This window comes from Pseudorca crassidens, chromosome 3, assembly GCF_039906515.1.
Source record: "Pseudorca crassidens isolate mPseCra1 chromosome 3, mPseCra1.hap1, whole genome shotgun sequence".
NCBI classification, from domain to species: Eukaryota; Metazoa; Chordata; class Mammalia; order Artiodactyla; family Delphinidae; genus Pseudorca; species Pseudorca crassidens.
Genome location: NC_090298.1, coordinates 157,016,032 through 157,034,873, shown reverse-complemented (window position 1 = coordinate 157,034,873; position 18,842 = coordinate 157,016,032). Strand labels below are relative to the sequence as shown.

Sequence of the window (18,842 nt, the reverse complement as noted above, 5' to 3'; positions counted from 1 at the left end):
ATTTTAAATAGAAACCTCAGAATTGCCTTTGATTCGTTCTGCTGGAAACCTGATTATCTTTGAAATAATCATTGTGGCCATGGGGATGTGATACACTGATTGGGGCAAGCCTGGTATTCTCTATACCAGAACTGGGAGTAGAATCAGCAACACTGGAATCATTTGCACTGAGAGTGGCGGAGGGGTGTATATCCAGAGAAAAACAGCTTTCACTTCCCAGCAGAAAGGTGAATGGATATTGGGCAAGGAAAAACAACAGGTAACTTTACACATTTTATGGATACACATCAATTTTGTCCCACTATTGACAAATAGGCAATATCTGTATCAGTGCCCTCCCATTCCTTGCCCACAGCCAACAATGGAAATCAGTCAGAACCCTCTTGTCCAGTGAGCTCAGCATATATTTCAGAATCCTGCTCAACACAGTGTTCCTGGAAGCTGGTACAAATTGACAGCAGTTTCCATGAAAGATGAAACTATTTTCTCTCTCCAGGTTATTTTCAGGTGAACTGTTAAACCATGTTATTCCTTCCTCATACATTCTAGCTGACTTTTTTTAAACTTCATAACATGATGTTTTTCCTCATAACATTTTATCTTGCCACATTTGGCCTATCGGCCTAACGATCCTAAGATCGTTGGGATCTTATTCAGTCTTGGTTCTCTCATTCAAGTTTCTGTTATACTTCAAGTTTCATGCCATCCATAAGGGCAAGCCATGTCTGTTTTGATCAATGAAAAATGGAAGGGCCAAGAACTGAGTACTTGGTACATCTCAAAACATCACTCTCTAGTCGATTCCAGTTGTGAACAACAAAATTGATTCTGGAATGGGAAAATACCAAGTGCAATATAGTTACACACATGTATACATTCAAGTGCTATTATATCTCCATTCTCTTTCTTTCTGTTTTTGATTGACCTGGTAAAATAAACCAGTCATACCTAAATTGATTGAACCTGCAGGGTTCAATCAGGACAAAGAGCAATTCTCTAACAAAAAGGAGAAAGAACTTGGATCTGTCTTAGCTAAGTCCATAATAGCTCCAAAATAAAATACTTTTCTTTTCCCAGCATGGCAAGTTGCAGGAAGCACCATGCCCTGGCCCTGGAAAACAATGTGCTTGGGTGAAGCAGAATCGGTTTGGCTCATGTCAACAGTTTGTTTAGCTTGATGTAGGAAGAATTTAGGGGCATACATGGAGTGGGAGAGCTGTGTCCTGCGTCCCATGGGAATCCAGATCTGCAGAGCGGGAATATAACTCTACATCAGAATACAAGCTCCTCCTGGTATTTCGGAATCTGCCTCTTGCGGCTTAACACGGACTCTGTTCTCACACCCCAGCCTGGATGCCAAGGGACAAGGCCTCCATGGAACATTTGATTCCTATCGTAGAAGTTTAACCAAGAAAGGTCATTGGGTTTTGTTTTTTGTTTTTTATTTTAGTAATGGGAGAGCACATGGAACCAAGGGCTGGGCTGGTTGTTTGTACAGTACAGACCCCATCAGGCTTTTTCTTTGGCCCCCTGCTGTTTGAAGAGGTCTTCCAGAGTATCATTGCTGGGACTCAGGAAGCCAGAAGCAGAAGTGACATTGCTTCCTGTTAGTTGGGCTTAAAGCATCCCTGTATCCCCCAGCTGATCCGTAGTCTTGTTTCTTGAGCTAAGACTCTTTTTTACTTTTTCAACAATGTTATGTACCTTCTAGCCCTCTCCCTCATTTCTACCACTGAGATCATCCTTTCCTACAGTGTGCAGAGGCCTCCAATATTGGAGAAGCTGTCCTAAGCACTTTACATCTATTATAGCTTATATAATATTCACTTGGGCCCTAAGAGAGAAGCAGTATTATGGATTTATTTTGCAAATGAGGACACTGAGGCTCAGAAACACCAAGGTCTGGGTGCACAGGAACAGAAGTGTGAATCTAAGCCAGGCCTTGCCTCAGAGCTAACTGGTACCCAAACGTTAGGCAGCCTTCCCTCCTAGTGGGTAATTCAACCATTGTTGACTGAGCGCCTACTATAGCGTGCTGGCCTTGTGGGGATATCATGAGAGATATGCCTCTGTCAAGTCCTTCAAGAAGCTGTCTGTCATCACTTCAAGCACTGATCCAGAGCAAGCAGTGTGTAGCCAATTGGAAATTGTATAATGGTCAAAAGTAAAGCTCCACCCCTGAGTGGGATCCAGAGCCAGCCTTAGATGTGCGTGAATGCTGGTCACCACACACCTCCGAACTCCTCTCCAAAGACCCGATGATCCTCTATTAGAGATATGGTCCTTCAGCCAAAGATGCCTGTGACAGCACTAGGCACAGGGCCTTGGGGAGGGCCTCTGATTGCTTGAGCCAAGTCCAGAGATGCAAAGACTGTGTCTACACAGTTGACATGATTGAGTGTTTGCAACTAGGCTTGAAGAAGACACTAGTGAGCCCTGGGTGTTATTTGGGTGGGGGTGGGCAATAGAAAGCCCCTATTAAAAGTATTGCCTCTGAGGAGGGCAGAATGGGAAGTGACTGTTTAATGGGTATAGAGTCTCCTTTGGAGTGATGAAAAAGTTTGCAACTGGATTGAGCTGATAGTTGTATAGCATGGTGAATGTACTGAATACCACTAAAATGTGTACTATAAAGTGGTTAATTTTATATTATGTGAATTTCTCCTCTATAAAAATAATAAGAAAAGTAAAAATATATTGCCTCTGCCAAGTGCCATAGTGCCTACAGTACTGTTGTTCATGGTAGGGCTAACCATCCTCTACCACCACCTCCCTTCAGCCCCTGTTCCCACCTCGACCCATTAAACAGGACCTTCTGCTTGTCTGAAGCATCGAGAAGGTAGCTTCCAGAACTTCTTTTCTCTCTCTTATTTTCTCTTACCTCTGAGAAGAGGTGCGCCTTCCCAGCTTGGTGGGGTTGGGGAAGGGAAGTAAACTGTTTCATGTCTTTGACTTAAGGTTATCCACAGACCTAGTTAGCAGCTCTGGGTTTATAGTGTTACTAGTTTTACTGCATATACACAAAGGGACCTGAGGCCTTTACAGTGCTGCCCGGAGCCACCTCCTTCTTCACCAGCGGCTCCCTGAGTCACTGCCCAGCACCAGATCAAAGTGTACCTCTCCATCTGTGTTCACGCTCTCATCTGCAGGAATACATTGGCTTCATTTCTCTGGGAAGAGTTTTTCTATAGGGAACATCTTACCTGCTTTCTCATCTACCTTGAAGTTCTCAGTGTTCAATGACAACCACCAAAAAGTGACATGAAGCTATTTGTGTAGTAAAAAAATGTAGTTACTGATTTCCTTTACATCAGTTTGCATTTTAAATTCAAGTCAAAGGGCCCTTTTCACAGTCAGTCACCAGCTGCTTCAGTTCCATTTGCCCTTCTAGGCTGATAGACACGTGACTGAAGGTTTAGAAGGGCAAGTTATCTCATTTTTATGAAATCTGTCACGTTCAGAAATCCGGAACTTCAAAGGAAAACAAAAGGATCTTTTCATCCCTTTCCTTAGTTTGAGTTGCTTTTTCTTTGGAAGCTAATTTCTAACTGTAATCCAAAAAGAAAGGAGGTTTGAGTAATTATGCTGTGAATCTGATCTACAGAGGCAGCCCACTGGGATGCTGTTTTCCTCAGGAGCTATAATTTTGGCCAAAATCATCTGGGAAACTTTCCTCTTCTTCTAATTTATTCTGCCTATGGAGACATTGTTAACCATGCCAAAAATGCTTCACATTTGTATAGCCATTTTAGATTTTTTTCCAAACCCTTTTCACATTAATCATCTCACTTGATCTTTACAAATCCCTTGAGAGGTGGATAGAGAAGGGATTGGGATTCATATATTACAGATGAGGAAAGTGAATCCCGGAGAGGTTAAGCAACTTGCCAAGGTTACACAGCTTTCAGTCAGAGAGCACCAAGTCTAGAGGGCATATTTCCAACCCTCTAGCTTTACACGTAGAGTGAATCACAGACATGGATTGCTGACCTGTTGGCCTACCTCAGAAACCCAACTGTAAAAGTTCTAGGAGGTGAAATTCCATTCTCGGACATATTTGGTTCTCCTTCCTCATTAATATTTGACTTGGGCATCACAGTTCTTCTTTCGGAGTTATGTTTATCATGAGGTGACGTGTTCTCTTTGCTGTCTGCCTGATGCTTGCAGAACTCAGAGGGTGGGGGGAGTGATTTGGGTAAATCTTCCTTTGATCTGTTTTAAATAAAATCATATTTACAAGATACACTTCACTTCTTTTGATGTGCAGCTCACTAATTAGCTCACATCTGAGAGCAGTTTCCCTGGGAGAAAAAAAAAATTAGTTCATTCCATCTCGAAAAGACACAATTCTTGAACTAATTATGGTATCTGAACGATTAATCTCCTTTAAATACACATATGTTCAGGAATTTTACAGTTAGGAGGAATGTGTAATGAGAAAGAAGACAGAAAGCAAAGGGGAAAGGAACAAGGTAGAGAGAGGTTCAAGGCACAAGCCCTATTGAGGGCCAGGGAGAAAGTTTGGGTATCCTTTATTATTCAGGTAGAATATAATTAATTTGCAGAATGATGGAGTAAGCAATATTTGTTCCAAAACCTTCTCAGGTCTCTAATTTTTTCTTCTTTACCAGCCCCTGGAGGCCAGCATCTTTAAGGTCAATCAAACTACTGTGAACCTGCTATCAGGGAGGAAAAAAAAAGAGAGAGAGAGAGACTTATTTAACTTACACTAAATTGTTCATGGCTGATATCACTTTCCATCTAGCTTTACTCCTCCCACAATTATTTACTCTTTAATAAGAAGCTGAAATTGTATCACGATGACTGATCCTTTATTTGTGGATGTTTGGAGATGGTCAGTGGCTGTCTGATTCATGTCATATCCTGTATATAATAGGGTTGTGAAGAATAATGCTATGATACCTTGTGATATCTGCCATGGGCACAGAAATTGGCAGTGGCCATATATAAATCATGTATCTACCCTCCTGATTACAGCTCGTAGGAGAAAGCAGTATTATTTAGCATAGCAGGGAGACTTCTTCACAGTTCATGATATCACATTGTAAAAGGTATCACCTACTCCACTCAAAAGGTTGGTTGCCACTATAGATTATATTTCCAGTGGGTAAGTGATTTTCTTCACTTTAGCATTTATATTGTAAATTCCTTGAGAATAGAAACGATTTCTTTTTGTATTTCGAGGTTATGGCTCTTAGTTGGCCCTAAATAAATATTTGTTGAAAAAAGCACAAAGGAAGTAACAGTAAGTGGAAAGAAATGTGCTAGTAAATAAAAGTTGGGTGAGACTGAAGGAAGGGTATAATGTAATAGACCTGTAGTAGTCAGGGTTCTCCAGAAAAACAGAAGCAATAGGATATATATATATATATATATATATATATATATATATATATATGTATATATCTATCTCCTACTTGACTCATTCAATTATGAAAGCTAAAAAGTCCCAAGATCTGCCACCTGCAAGCTGGAGACTCAGGAAAGCCGATGGTGTAGTTCAGTCCAAATCTAAAGGCCTGAGAACCAGGGAAACTGATGGTGTAAGTCTCAGTCCGAGGGCAGGAGACTGATGTCCCAGCCAACAAGGAACAAATTCTCCCTTCCTTCATCTTTTGTTCTATTCAGATTGGATTGTGCCCACCTACATGGGGGAGGGCAATCTGCTTTACTGAGTCCACTGATTTCAAATGCTAATTTCATCTGGAAACACTCTCATAGACACACCCAGATATAATGTTTAGCCAGATATCTAGACTCGCCATGCACCAGTCAATTTGACACATAAAATTTACCATCACAAGACCCCTTGGATGAGCTAGTAACTGAAATTAAGCAGGTTTAGCTCCAGTCATCCTGGGAGCCCACACAAAATTAGCAACATATTGAGGTATAGAATTCTCATTCTATTATTTAAAAACCTATGCAAGTCCATCTGGAGGGACAAATTTTTCCTTTCTCTAAGCCCTAGGAGAAATATGTCATGTGGTTTATCCTTGTTAAAGGCCATTGAGTAATATAAGGGTCAGATCTTTGAAAAGCATTTTGTAAATAATTCAATATTTTTTAAATGGAGTGGGATTTTTTTTTTTGCATCAACTCTCTTAAGATGTAGTGGAAATAGCACTAATCTGTGACCCAGTGAAGATATTTCTGAAATAATATGAAACAAAGTAGTAGTATGGTAGGAGAGTTAGCCTTGGAACTCCCACCAGCCCCACAGCCCCAAGGTGGGCTCTAGCCTTCTCTGTGAGCCTTTTCCTTGTGCCTTGCTTTTTTGTTCAGGGCCCTTCTGTGCCCTGGGATGGAACTGAGTCTCTCACTGTGAAGTGGAGGCTGAGTTCAACCTCCTACACAGATAACTTCCTCCATCTTAGCCCCATCAAGTAAGCTGAGGCACAGTGTAATGCAAGGAGGAGGAACAGGTGCAGCCCTGCCTCTGCCTCACGTGATCACGGGCCGTTGGGTTAGTCATTTTCTCTTTCTGGGCTTTGCTTTCTCCCTTGGAAAATATAGTTGGATTATCAGGAATCTGCAAACTTTTTCTATAAGGGTCCAGATAATAAATATTTTAAGCTTTGCAGCCCGTACAGTCCCTTTGCAACAACTCAAATCTTATAGTATGAAAACACTCATACAGACGATATGCAAAGAAATGGTGTAACTGTGTCCACTGTAACTTTATTGACAAAAACAGATAGTGGGCTGGATTCTGGCCCACAGGCCATAGTTTGCTGACCATTGGATTAGATCATCAAAAGACAGAGCTATGCAACAGCACTAGAATGCAAGCCACAAATACGAGTCATATATGTGATTTTAAATTTTCTGATAGCACTGTTTTTTAAAGTTCTTTTATTTTAAAGTAAAATTAATGTCAATAATATATTTTATTTAACTTAGTATATCCAAACATGACCATTTCATCATATAATCAACATGAAAACTTATCCATGAGATAGTTTCCCTTCTTTTTTTTATACTAGTTCTTCAAAATCTAGGCTGTACTTTACATGCCAGCCCATCTCAGTTGGACTGGCCACATTACAAAGGGCTCAGCAGCCACGTGTGGTTAGAGACTACCATGCTGGACAGCACAGTTCTAAGAGGTTTTTTTTCGTACTCTGAATCTATTTCCGATATTCTGTCAAAAAACACAAAGCAACAGCCTATTGTTCTGTTTCCTTATCCCTGATAATTTAATATACAAGTCTGCAAAAAATGTGATAATGAATGTCAGTAGGCCAGTGCAGCTTCTGGGTGACTTGATTACTATCTCCACTATAATTAGTAAATAGCTGAAAATGTCTTCACGCAGAGCTGCAAGGAGTGCCTCCTCCCACCCACCCTTAGCAACTAATAGGAGGGACGTGTGAACATTCATTCCTGGAGGTGGTGGAGAGTGGAGGTGGGCTGGAGGCTTTGCTTGCAAAAGCCACCACAAGTGAGACATTTCTTTGAAGTCTCAGGTTATACTTTAATATGCATTCAACTTTGCTTTCTACTCCACAATATAATCTGGTTTAATTTAATTTTTTTTTTTTACAGTATGCGGGCCTCTCACTGTTGTGGCCTCTCCCGTTGTGGAGCCCAGGCTCCGGACATGCAGGCTTAGCGGCCATGGCTCACGGGCCGGGATCTTCCCGGACCGGGGCACGAACCCATGTCCCCTGCATCGGCAGGCGGACTCTCAACCACTGCGCCACCAGGGAAGCCCCTGGTTTAATTTTTAATTTGTATTTCTTAACAGGTAAAGCAGTCAAACCCCTACCGTGTACAGCCCTCCTCCAGTCCCCACCCTTCCCACCACAAATCTGTGACTAATATTCGTGCTCTGAGAAGACACACCACATTTACCGTGGTGCCCTTGGGGATAGGTTTATGTAACAATGTGTTAAACTACAAGTTTTAACTGAGACCTCAAATGCTACAGTCAGTTGAGGCAGATCATAATGCAGAAATTTTCTTTGGGAATTGGTTAGGTGACTCTTAAATCCCATAGTGAGGGTATAAAAGTGCTGGGAGAGAGGATTTGTGGTGAGCATTTTTTTGGAGAAAGCTGAGCTGCAGTCTTACTCTCCTCTTCAGTCCACTTTCCTCTAACCTGAGGCCTTTACCTGCAACTTGAAAGGTAGCCAGGGGGCTTGACGGCACACAGGGCCTGAATCTGAACGGTGAGAGAAGGACTGGTTAGAACCATGAGTAAGCTGAGGAGAGGTGACTGTGCTGGGATTGTCTGGAACTCCCAGAATTTTCCAGAGTCAGGGATCCCTGTGGACCAGACATGGGCCATGAGTGAGGAAAACCAGGTGGGCAGTGGGGAGGATGGAGAAAGAAAGATACTGGTCCCTCTCCCACAGCCCCAACGTAGTTGAGGGTAGGTGACAAATACGAGTGAAGGTCGGAGCTTTGATCTTTTGACCTTCTTAGGACCAAGCAAGACTGCATTCCAGGAGTTAAAGTCATCAGGGCACTTTGTATTGTCTGAGAGTAATCAGAAAAGCACTCCTCCCCCAATAAAAGAAAGAAAATAGAATAAAACATGACTGTGTAATGCAGGAATTAAGATTCTTGGCCTTAGGATACTATAGACTCTTGGATAATATATTTATATTAAATGACAAATAGGTAGTGGAGGAAATTTCCTGCCCATTGGATTAACTCCAAAGGTGGGAATTTCAGGCCCCATTCACCTGGCTGGTCAGGGAGTTATTTGGTGGTGGTGGTGGTGGTTTTTCTGCTTCCTCAAATTATACCAAATTATCACCTAAAACAATAATAGTGTCTGTGATGTGTAGCTAGCACTCAGTCTTAGAAAAACAGGAAGATCCAATCTAGAGGAAGGGATAATCATAATAATAACGGGTAATAATTTACTGAGATCAGTCAGTATGTTTTATGCACTGCACTTTTCTTACAGCAAAATGATATTTTTATATCTTTTTTTTTTTTTTTCTGTCTGTGTTGGGTCTTTGTTGCTGCATGCAGGCTTTCTCTAGTTGCATTGAGCGGGGGGCTACTCTTCGTTGCGGTGCACGGGCTTCTCATTGCGGTGGCTTCTCTTGTTGTGGAGCACAGACTCTAGGAGTGTGGGCTTAAGTAGTTGTGGCACACGGGCTCAGTAGTTGTGGCTCGCGGGCTGTAGAGTGCAGGCTCAGTAGTTGTGGCGCACGGACTTCGTGTCCCCTGCATTGGCAGGCGGATTCTTAACCTCTGTGCCACCAGGGATCCCTTTTATATCATTTCATAGAAGAGGAAAGTGAAACTAAGCAACTTCCTCTAAGTCCCACAGGCAGGAAGGAGCAGTGCTGGGATTTGAATGAGGTTTTGTTTACCTTAACCCACTACCCCTTGCTGATTCTCTTTTCCAGCCCAACCATGGCCTTGGGGCTTTTACTTTGTTGGCTCTGTTCTCTTCTTCCTTCATCCTCCTCCCTCTCTCCCATGTGATGAGATTTCGTTCTCAGCTAAACACAAGTCCCTCTAATTTCCCCTCACCGGGACATTTGAAATGACCAGAGACTCGACAACATTGAGCCTGCAAATTATCTGGCTCCAGGGAGTACACCAGGAATCTTAACCCAGTCCTGCAAAATGCTGGCCAGGCAAGAAAACAAAGATGGAGAGAAGCAAGTTCTCACTACTTGGTAGAATCAGGTCAGAGTTCTGTTGACGTGGGATTGGATTAAGGATGAAGAGGGATCTATCTGAGGATTCCAAGAAAATATCACAGTTGGAGCTTGTAGGATAAAAGCAAAAATGCCACCATCTCGTTAATTTGTCCACCCCTGCTGGCTGTCCTGAGAAAGCATCTGTTCGGTGTCCCCCACAATAAAGCGATTTGCCCTTGGAAAATGGGTCAGTAGTTTGGCCCTAGTGTCTTCCTTCCTTCTTTCAGGGCAATGCTAGAACACACCCATTCAGAACTGCAGGAGTACCCCACGGCAGTTGCTAGACACTTTCAAAATAGCTGAGCCCCATTAAAATTGTCTATGTGGGCATTGTTTCTTGCTTGCTCTTCCCTGACTCTGCTGAGTTATTTTTCTTAGGCTTCCCATAGTGGAACTGTAAAAGCTAGTGTTCAGACAGCCAATATAATCAACAGTTCAGTAGGCCTCATGCTAAAGCAGCACTAGATTCAAATGATATTTTTTGACGGGTAGCATCAGATTTGAGATTTACATGGGATCTGTACCAGAATGAGCTTCTTGGCATGGGAGGAAGCCAGAGGAGCATTTTTTGCCTCGGGGTCTTCTTGTGAACACTGCCCTTGGATGTACATTTGAAAGAAGGGAATAGAAATTCCTCTCTGCAAGGAGCTGATCTGATCCCTGATTAAAATATGTTCAACTCTGAAATTAGTAGAGATCAGTGAAAAGAAATGAATCATGGCTTGATCCCAAATGCTGGAGCTTCTTGACTGGGAAGGGACAAGACCCAGAGCAGGAAGAGGTAACAATTAATCATTGCTAAAACAGAACCAGGTAAGGAAGATGCAAAGAGATTCATCTACAAAGTCTTTCATGGATCCACTGATTTAAAAAAAAAAAAGTTTATTTAGCACCTAGTAGGTTTGACACTGCTTAAAATAAGAAGATGGATGACAACAAAAACAGAAAATAGTTTCTGAGCATATATATACATTTCAGGCAATTTGGGCTGCTATAATGAAATACCATAGACAGTGGCTTAAACAACATTTATTTCTCTTGGTTTTGAAGGCTGGCAGTCTGAGATCAGGGTACCAGCATAGTTAGGTTCTTGGTGAAGGTTCTCTTCGGGGTTATATTCTTATATGGCCTTTCCTTGGTGCATGCACAATATCTCGTGTCTCTCCCTCTTTTTTAGAAGAGAGCTCATGTCTCTTTCTCTCTTTACTAATCCCATGATTCTCGTTAAATTAAGCGAAATATAAGCTCACAATTTAAAAAAATCACCACAAACACAAGAGATAAGCCACCATGAGTAAAAAGTAATCAAAATCACCAAATTTAATTTTAATTAGATTCCCAAGGACTTTAGATTTTGAAATTACCATATATAGGTTATAAAATAACTATGTATAAAATATATTTTAAATGAAATATTTTTATTTGATGAATTAGCTATCAGTGTGACCAAGCCACTATGAAAAAAGTGAACATTTTAGAGATTATAATTATTGCTACTAAGCCTGTGTTAGGGCTAAATAGTATAGTAAGAATAGCTTGAAAGACAATAAGCAAACTTACTTTACAGACGACGGAGCTGAAGAAATTACCTAGAATACACCATAAAGAGACAAGGAGGGACTTCCCTGGTGGTCCAGTGGTAAAGAATCTGCTTTCCAATGCTGGGCACGCAGGTTCAATCCCTGGTCGGGGAACTAAGATCCCACGTGCCACGGTGCAACTAACCCCACGTGCCACAACTACTGAGCCTGCAAGCCTCAACGAGAGAGCCCATGTGCTACAAACTACAGAGGCCACGTGCTCTGGAACCTGTGTGCCACAACTGTGGAGCCCACGAGCCCTGGAGCCTGTGCACCACTAGAGAGAGAAAACCCGCACGCCACAACTAGAGAGAAGCCCACACACTGTAACGAAGAGCTTGCATGCCGCAACGAAGATCCCGTGAGCCACAACTAAGACCTGACGCAGCCAAAAATAAAATAAAAATAAATAAATAAATAAAATGAGACAAGGAGATGGGAAATATAAGTGATTAAAAGAAACGGAAAATAGAAAGAGGAAGTATCATTCCTTGCATTGTCTAACAGAGACCCAGGGCAAGAGAATAGAGGAGGGGATTATTCATAGAGATAATGGCTGAGAATTTCCCAGAATTGATAACCAACCTGAGTCTACAGATGCAGGAAGCACAGTGTATAATAAGTAGGATAAATAAAAAGAAACTCATATCTACATGCACTACAGTGAAGCTGAAGAAAAATCAAAGACAAAGAAAAAAATCTTAAAAATGGCCAGAGAGAGAAAATATGTACCCCCCATAAAGACTGATGTTGATTTCTCAGTAGTAACAGTGGGTATCAAATCGCAGAGGAAAACAGTTTTCAAAGTGCTGAGAGTAAATACTGTCAGACTAAAATTTTGTGCTAGTTAAAAACTATCTTTCAAGAATGAGGGATAAACAAAAAATATTTTCAGATAAACTGGGGAAATTTACCTCCAGCACATCCTCATCACAGAACCACTGTTGTCTTTCAGCGGGGAAGAAAAGTGACCCCCTTCATAATAAAAACTTTCAGCATATGAGAGATAGAAGGGAATTCCCTTAAGCAAATAAAGGATACCTCTCAAAACCCCTACTGCAATCTTATTCTTCGTGGTGATATACTAACATTCTCTTACAACTGAGGACCCAGGTAAGGAAGCTGTCACAGGCTGTGTTCCACAGGAAGCAGAACCTGAGAGAGGTCAGCCTACAAAATGCTTGTTGAAGAGTTCTCCTGAGATCGATATATGTGGAAGGGAGAGGAAGAAAGCTGGCTTAGGCAGAGGGAGAAATTGAGCTAGGAAACATTTCTAATGAAGACCTCAACCAAACTCACAGAATTCTGGAGCCAGGATGGCCCTTTAGAAGTGTACCCAATTGGGACAAAGAGGCTAGGCCTTTATACCATCTTGTCAGTCAGTCATTGGATGAGGGTTGGTCCTAGGAGGAACCATACCTTGAGTGTGACAGGTTTCTTCAACCAAGGCGATCCCCAGAAAGGACTCACAACTGAGGGCCATTTTCCAGCAGCACTCCCAGCAGCTGTGAAAATGAATCTTTGATTCTCAAAGGGTTGTCTGGCTAGTACATTACATCATCCACCACAGTCTACCTGTTAACACAGTTTCTATTCAATATTGTCTGGAATTGTTCCAAAGAAGACATACAGATGGCCAATAGGCATATGAAAAAATGTTCAACATCTCTAATTATTAGTGAAAAACAAAACGAGATATCATTACCTTACGCCCATGAGAATGGCTATTATCCAAAAGACAAGAAATAGCAAGTGTTGGTGAGGATGTGGAGAAAAAGGAACCCTCATACACTGTTGGTGGGAATGTACATTAGAGCAGCCACTATGGAAAACAGTATTAAGATTCCTCAAAAAATTAAGAATAGAACTACCATATGATTCAGGTATTCCACATCTGGGTATTTCCCTGGAGAATATGAAACACTAATTCGAAAAGATATATGCACCCTTATGTTCATCACAGCATTACTTACAATAGCCAAGATATGAAAACAATATAAATGCCCATCAATAGATGAATGGATAAAGAAGATGTGGTATATACATATATAATATAATATTCTTCAGCCATAAATAAGAATAAAATCTTGCTGTTTGCGACAACATGGTTGGACCCAGAGAGTATTATGCTAAGTGAAATAAGTCGATGGAAGAGGAGAAATACCATATGATTTCATTTATATGTAAATTATAAAAAATAAACCAACCAAAAATAAATAAATAAATAAACCAAACCAAACAGAAACAAGCACATAGATACAGAGAACAGAGTAGTTGTTACCAGTGGGGAAGGGCAGCGGAGGGCAAGATGGGTAAAAGGGGTCAACTGCATGCTGATGGGTGAAAACTAAATTTTTGGTGGTGCACACACTGTAGTGTATACAGAAGCTGAAATATAATGTTTTACACATGAAACATATATTCTATATATCTAAGCAAAGCCGTAAGACACGAAGAAAACAGAGTCATAGGAAGATAATAACAAGTGAATAAGAAAGTGGCCGGACGTGAGATTAAAATGTAAAAATCAATTGCATTCCTAAACACCAGCCAAAACAGAGAGAATTCTTACATCAGGTGGTAGGTTCATGGACTTTTTTTTTATAATTATGCTTTACAAGTTGCACATATATTACAAGTACTCTTTTGTATGCGTCAAACATTTTGAAATTTAAAAAATCTTTTTAAAGAAAGAAAATCCTGCATCATGAGAGATAACTGGATAAGTGCTACAGTGGAAAGACTGGAAAGAGCTTCATGGAGAAGGTGGATGAGAACCTGGCCTTGAATTACAAATAGGATTTGAAGACCAATGAAACTAATCTGAGTAGCAAGTCACTGAAGGGGAGGTAGAGTCCCTCCTACCACCCAGTGTAGTGACAAGGCAGTACTTAAAACTTTCTTAGGGCAAAAGTGCAACCTCTTCCAGAATGAGGAGAGAAACTTGCCCTTGTTTCTGCATGTGGGGGTTTATGAAGCGTTGGCTGGAGGTGCAAAAGGAGGAACAATGGAGAGGCTGCCCAGGATGACAGTATTAATACACTACACCTGGGCCCAAGTTCCGGTACCAGGAGAAATTCTAAACTTCTAGAATTTGACCAGAACAAAGCTTCTAACTGCTATATACAGCATGACCACAAGGCCAATTCTTTGGGAATATTGTGGTGTTGCATAGATACAAGTTTAGTGAGTGGACATCTAATGTTTTTGCCTGCTTGGTGATACCCATCCACTTTTCTTCAAGACACCATACCTGAAGTTTGCTTAGGAGAATATCCCCTCCGAATTTTTAGCCCCTGCAATTTGGAGACGTGTTTCTCCCATTACCTCCAGGGATGCGCAGTTGACGCAGGTCTGGACAATCAAGTAATTTCTTTTCAGTTGGCCATAGTGATGCTTCAGAGGTAGGGACTCTGGAAGCCAGGCCAAAAAGACACAATCCTAGGTCTTTACTAGGACCAAGGAGAGAGAGAATCATTTCTCCTCTTGGGGTTGCTAAAGGCATAGGATCTAGGTCTGGTGCTGATGGTAGCTATCTTGCCACCTTGAAGGGACAGATTGCCTAAGAATAGAGTGAAAGCAGAGCCAACAGATGAAGAAGAACAGTTTCCTGATACTGAGTATTCTGTTATTTACACTGAATGAGACTTGACTAATGCACCTGAGGTGGTTTGAGAAAGTTCTTCAGTGTTGAATTGGGAGAGTCAGTGTGGTGTGATGGAAGAAGTCAGAGAGACCTGACTCACATTTCCCTCTGTAACAAAAACACTATAGCACCCTAGAAAAATTCATTAACACCCTGTGCCTAAATTTCCTCCTCTGTAAAATGGAGATACATGATGGTACATATCTGTTAGGTTGTCAAGATTAAATGTGATAATGCAGTGCTTGACACACAAAAAGCACACAATAAATATTATGTATTATTCTTCCTATTAGCATTCTTACATACTGACTTTTCTACCTCTGCTGCTCTGCCATTTGCCTTACTTTTCTTCGTATAAAATTATTTCAGATCTACAAGCAGGGAGAGAGAGAGAGAGATTGAGATTATTGATCTAGTCTCCAGGACAAATACAAGCAATTTAAGGCTGAAACCAGACAAGAAAATGTACTTTCTTGCCAAGGAAGATGCTAGCCTTGACTGCTTAACAGGTGACAGCCCTGTGGGTTTTCTTTGACTCTGTCAGTCAAGCTTCACTTGAGTTTAATCTGATTGTTATGACTCCAGAGAACTTGTCTGGGAATTGGGGAGGGTTAATAAATAATACTTCATGGCCCCTGCAGTTGTGTGGACACCTAACACTTGTCATGTTGGATGTGTCCAGATACAGTCCAGGTTGCCTAAATGCTACCATGTCATGGAGAAGCTGAGCTTTGGGATAGCAGTGTCATATAAATGCTCCTATTTTCCAAAAGAGATGAGAACTTCTAGAATCCCCGAAACACAGAATGCTTGAATGGAGGGGACTAGGGAATTCTCCATTTACAAATCAGAGGCAAAGTAAGGAACTTGCCCAAGGTCCCTTATTTAGTTAAAATTACAACCCTCTTTGTAGTACTTTTCTTTGCCGGAATAAGGAGGAAATTTGAGCCCAGGATGGCAAATAGATCTCAGCTGACATTCCAACTCCAAACAGTTGTTGGCGTTTGCAGCAGCACTGTGTTGTGAAAGATTCCCAGTCTGGCTTTAGAAGAAAATAGTACTGTAATCAATTAGCAGTGTCTGCCATGGACAACAGGCAGAAGTTTGCTGACCTTGAAGACTGGGCCAACATGTGGTTGCAGCAGGGGTAGGGGTGGGAAGGTCCAGTGTTAAGTTGGACCTATTGTACTCTCTCTCATTCTTCCTAGACAGGCCCTGTATTTCTGTTTATTCCATGGTGTATTTGATTTTGCCCATGGTCAGAACGACTGTGAATCATCATTCCAGGTTACTCCCCATCCTACCTGTGATAAGAAGATAAGCTGCAAAGTCAGGTCCTGTGCTAGCCAGATAACAGCTTTGTGTTTGTTTTTCCTCTTCCAGTGGGGTGATCACCTGGTCAAACAGATATCTCTCCAGTGCACGAGACCAGACTGCTGCAGAAGTCTATTGTTGCCTTTTCTTTGACTTATTTGAGGTAAAGATGTCATAGATTCTAGAACATAGGAGAGGCTCTGGGATCATCTGGTGAAATCAGATTTTACAGATGAGGAACCTGAGGCCCAAAGGAGGGAAATGGCTTGTCCAAAGTTACAGAGGGAAAAGCAGGCTGCCAGTCTTTCCACAGCGCCGTATTCATTTGCTTTATTCTTTCTCCAACCTTATCTCCCCAGTTATGGTCATCAAATTTCCCACATGGGAATCTTTTGAAAAATAACAAATAAATTAATGGCATGTGACATATTGCAACTTTAGCAGAGAAGCAGCAACATAAATACAAAGTGACCATGACTAGCTTATATTTCAAAGGCAAGTAGCAGAAAGTGACAGAAGACTTGAAATGGTGGTGATAGTATTATTCTACTAAGGAGTGTGTCCATAGTATTATTCTACTAAGGAGCACGTCCCATTTCCTAAGTCACATCAGAAATTTTTTCTAAGACAGAATGTAAAACATTCCTTTATTTGTAATATCTGCTAAGGACAATATATGACTATATTAATAATTGTAATTTCGAAAGTTTTGATAGTTTTGCATTTGAACAAAAAATGAGCCCCTGCTCTGTGCCAAAGAATGTTGCTGGGTGTTAGTAAGACAGAGATGAATAAAGCATGGTCCCAGATTTGCAAAGCTCATGGTCTGGTTGGGAAGACAAGTGGACCAAAAAAAAAAAGTACAGCGCAATATGAAGGAAATTATAAATGTGTTCAGAGGGTAAAATAATGGCACAGAGGAGGGCAGATTAACTTTGGGAGGCAGCAGGAAGTTTTTACAGAAACAACATCTGAGCTAGGCTTTGAAGGATATACAGGAGTTCTTTAGTAGCTCTTGTGCACTGATCCACTCAATAAACTTAACAGCTCAGGGCATGCCAATTACTGTGTTCGGCACTGGGGGGTGAGATACGTAAGATAGAGTCCCTGGCCTCTCGGAACTCATAGACTAGACAAGAGGTAAATATATAAACAAAGAATTACATTGCAATATGTTGAGAGCAAGAGTCATTGAGAGAACCCAAGAGGGTCATAAGTAAAGGCCATGTTGAGGAAAGGACTTGGGGGGTATTTTCTCTCTATGTTTGTAATGCTCCTTTTCAGCAAGTACTTATGGGTCATCTGACAGCAATGCAATATCCACAGGAAAATAACTATTTACAAGATAATTAATGAGAAGATAAGGAAACTGAAAAAGTGACAGAAACCTAGCTAACAACATCCATTTAACAAAAAAATTTTAAGCCTCTACCATGTGCTAAGCACCATACTAATTTGTGGGCATACAAGAGAGAGAAATACCAGGTGGGCATAAAATCAAGGGGTTAATGGCATGGGTGATGGAGTCAGCCTGCCTGGGTTCAAATCCCAGTTTCCCAACCTGTTAGCTATGAGATTTTGGACTAGTTGTTGAACCTCTCCGTACTTTAGTTTCCTCATCTGCAAAAAGTGGATGACAAAATAACTCTGGTTATTGTGTTATTAAAAACAGTAAAGCAGGGCTTCCCTGGTGGCACAGTGGTTGAGAGTCCGCCTGCCGATGCAGGGGACACGGGTTCGTGCCCCGGGCTGGGAAGATCCCACATGCCGTGGAGCAGCTGGGCCCGTGAGCCATGGCCGCTGAGCCTGCGCGTCCGGAGCCTGTGCTCCACAATGGGAGAGGCCACAACAGTGAGAGGCCCGCATACCGCATAAAACAAAAACAAAAAACAGTAAAGCAGGCAAAGGGCTCAGCTTAGTGCTGGACACGTGGTAAGTGTTCAATAAAAGTGTTACCACGAAGAAGATGATGAGGAGGAGGAGGATAAACAGATGCTGAATATGAAGAGCGTTGTGATGAATTTGGACTTTCTCTTCAACCACCAAAGCCAATAAAAGGTTTTAATCAAAGAAGTGACATGATCAGATTAAATTTTAAAAATATTTTTATTAAATAAATTTAAAATATACACAAAAGCAGAGAGCATACTTTAATATACTCGCATATACATACGACTTAGATTCCATAAATATCTAGATTTTGCCCCATTTGCCTCATCTATCAATTTTTTCCCTGCTTAAGAATTTTAAAGTATTATAAAACAATCACAGACATAACTGAATCTTTACATGCCTACGAATGCATCTTGTAAAAATATGGATATTTTCTTAAGACTACCATGGCATTATCATTCTTAACATTACTAATCCCTTGGTGTTATCTAACACTCACTCCATATTCAGATTTCAATAGTTGTCTCAAGTGTCTTCTTAGTTGGTTGAAATCAGGACCTAAAAAATGCCTACATATTACATTCAATTTTAAGCCTCTTGGTCTTTTTAATCCTTTTTTTTTCCATATCACAGGTTTTCTGAAAAGAATTAGATTTGTCTTTTTGCTTATTTATGGTGTCATTTAACTTGTTCCTCTATAGCACAGTTTTCTTATAA

The 18,842-nt window shown here is 41.1% G+C and overlaps 1 long non-coding RNA gene across 1 annotated transcript in view; it reads left to right on the top strand.

Moving 5' to 3' along the window:
- The window catches only part of LOC137220899 (uncharacterized), a 312,519-nt gene that overhangs the window by 167,158 nt on the left and 126,519 nt on the right, over positions 1-18,842 (top strand). The gene's annotated exons all lie outside the window — the stretch shown is intronic.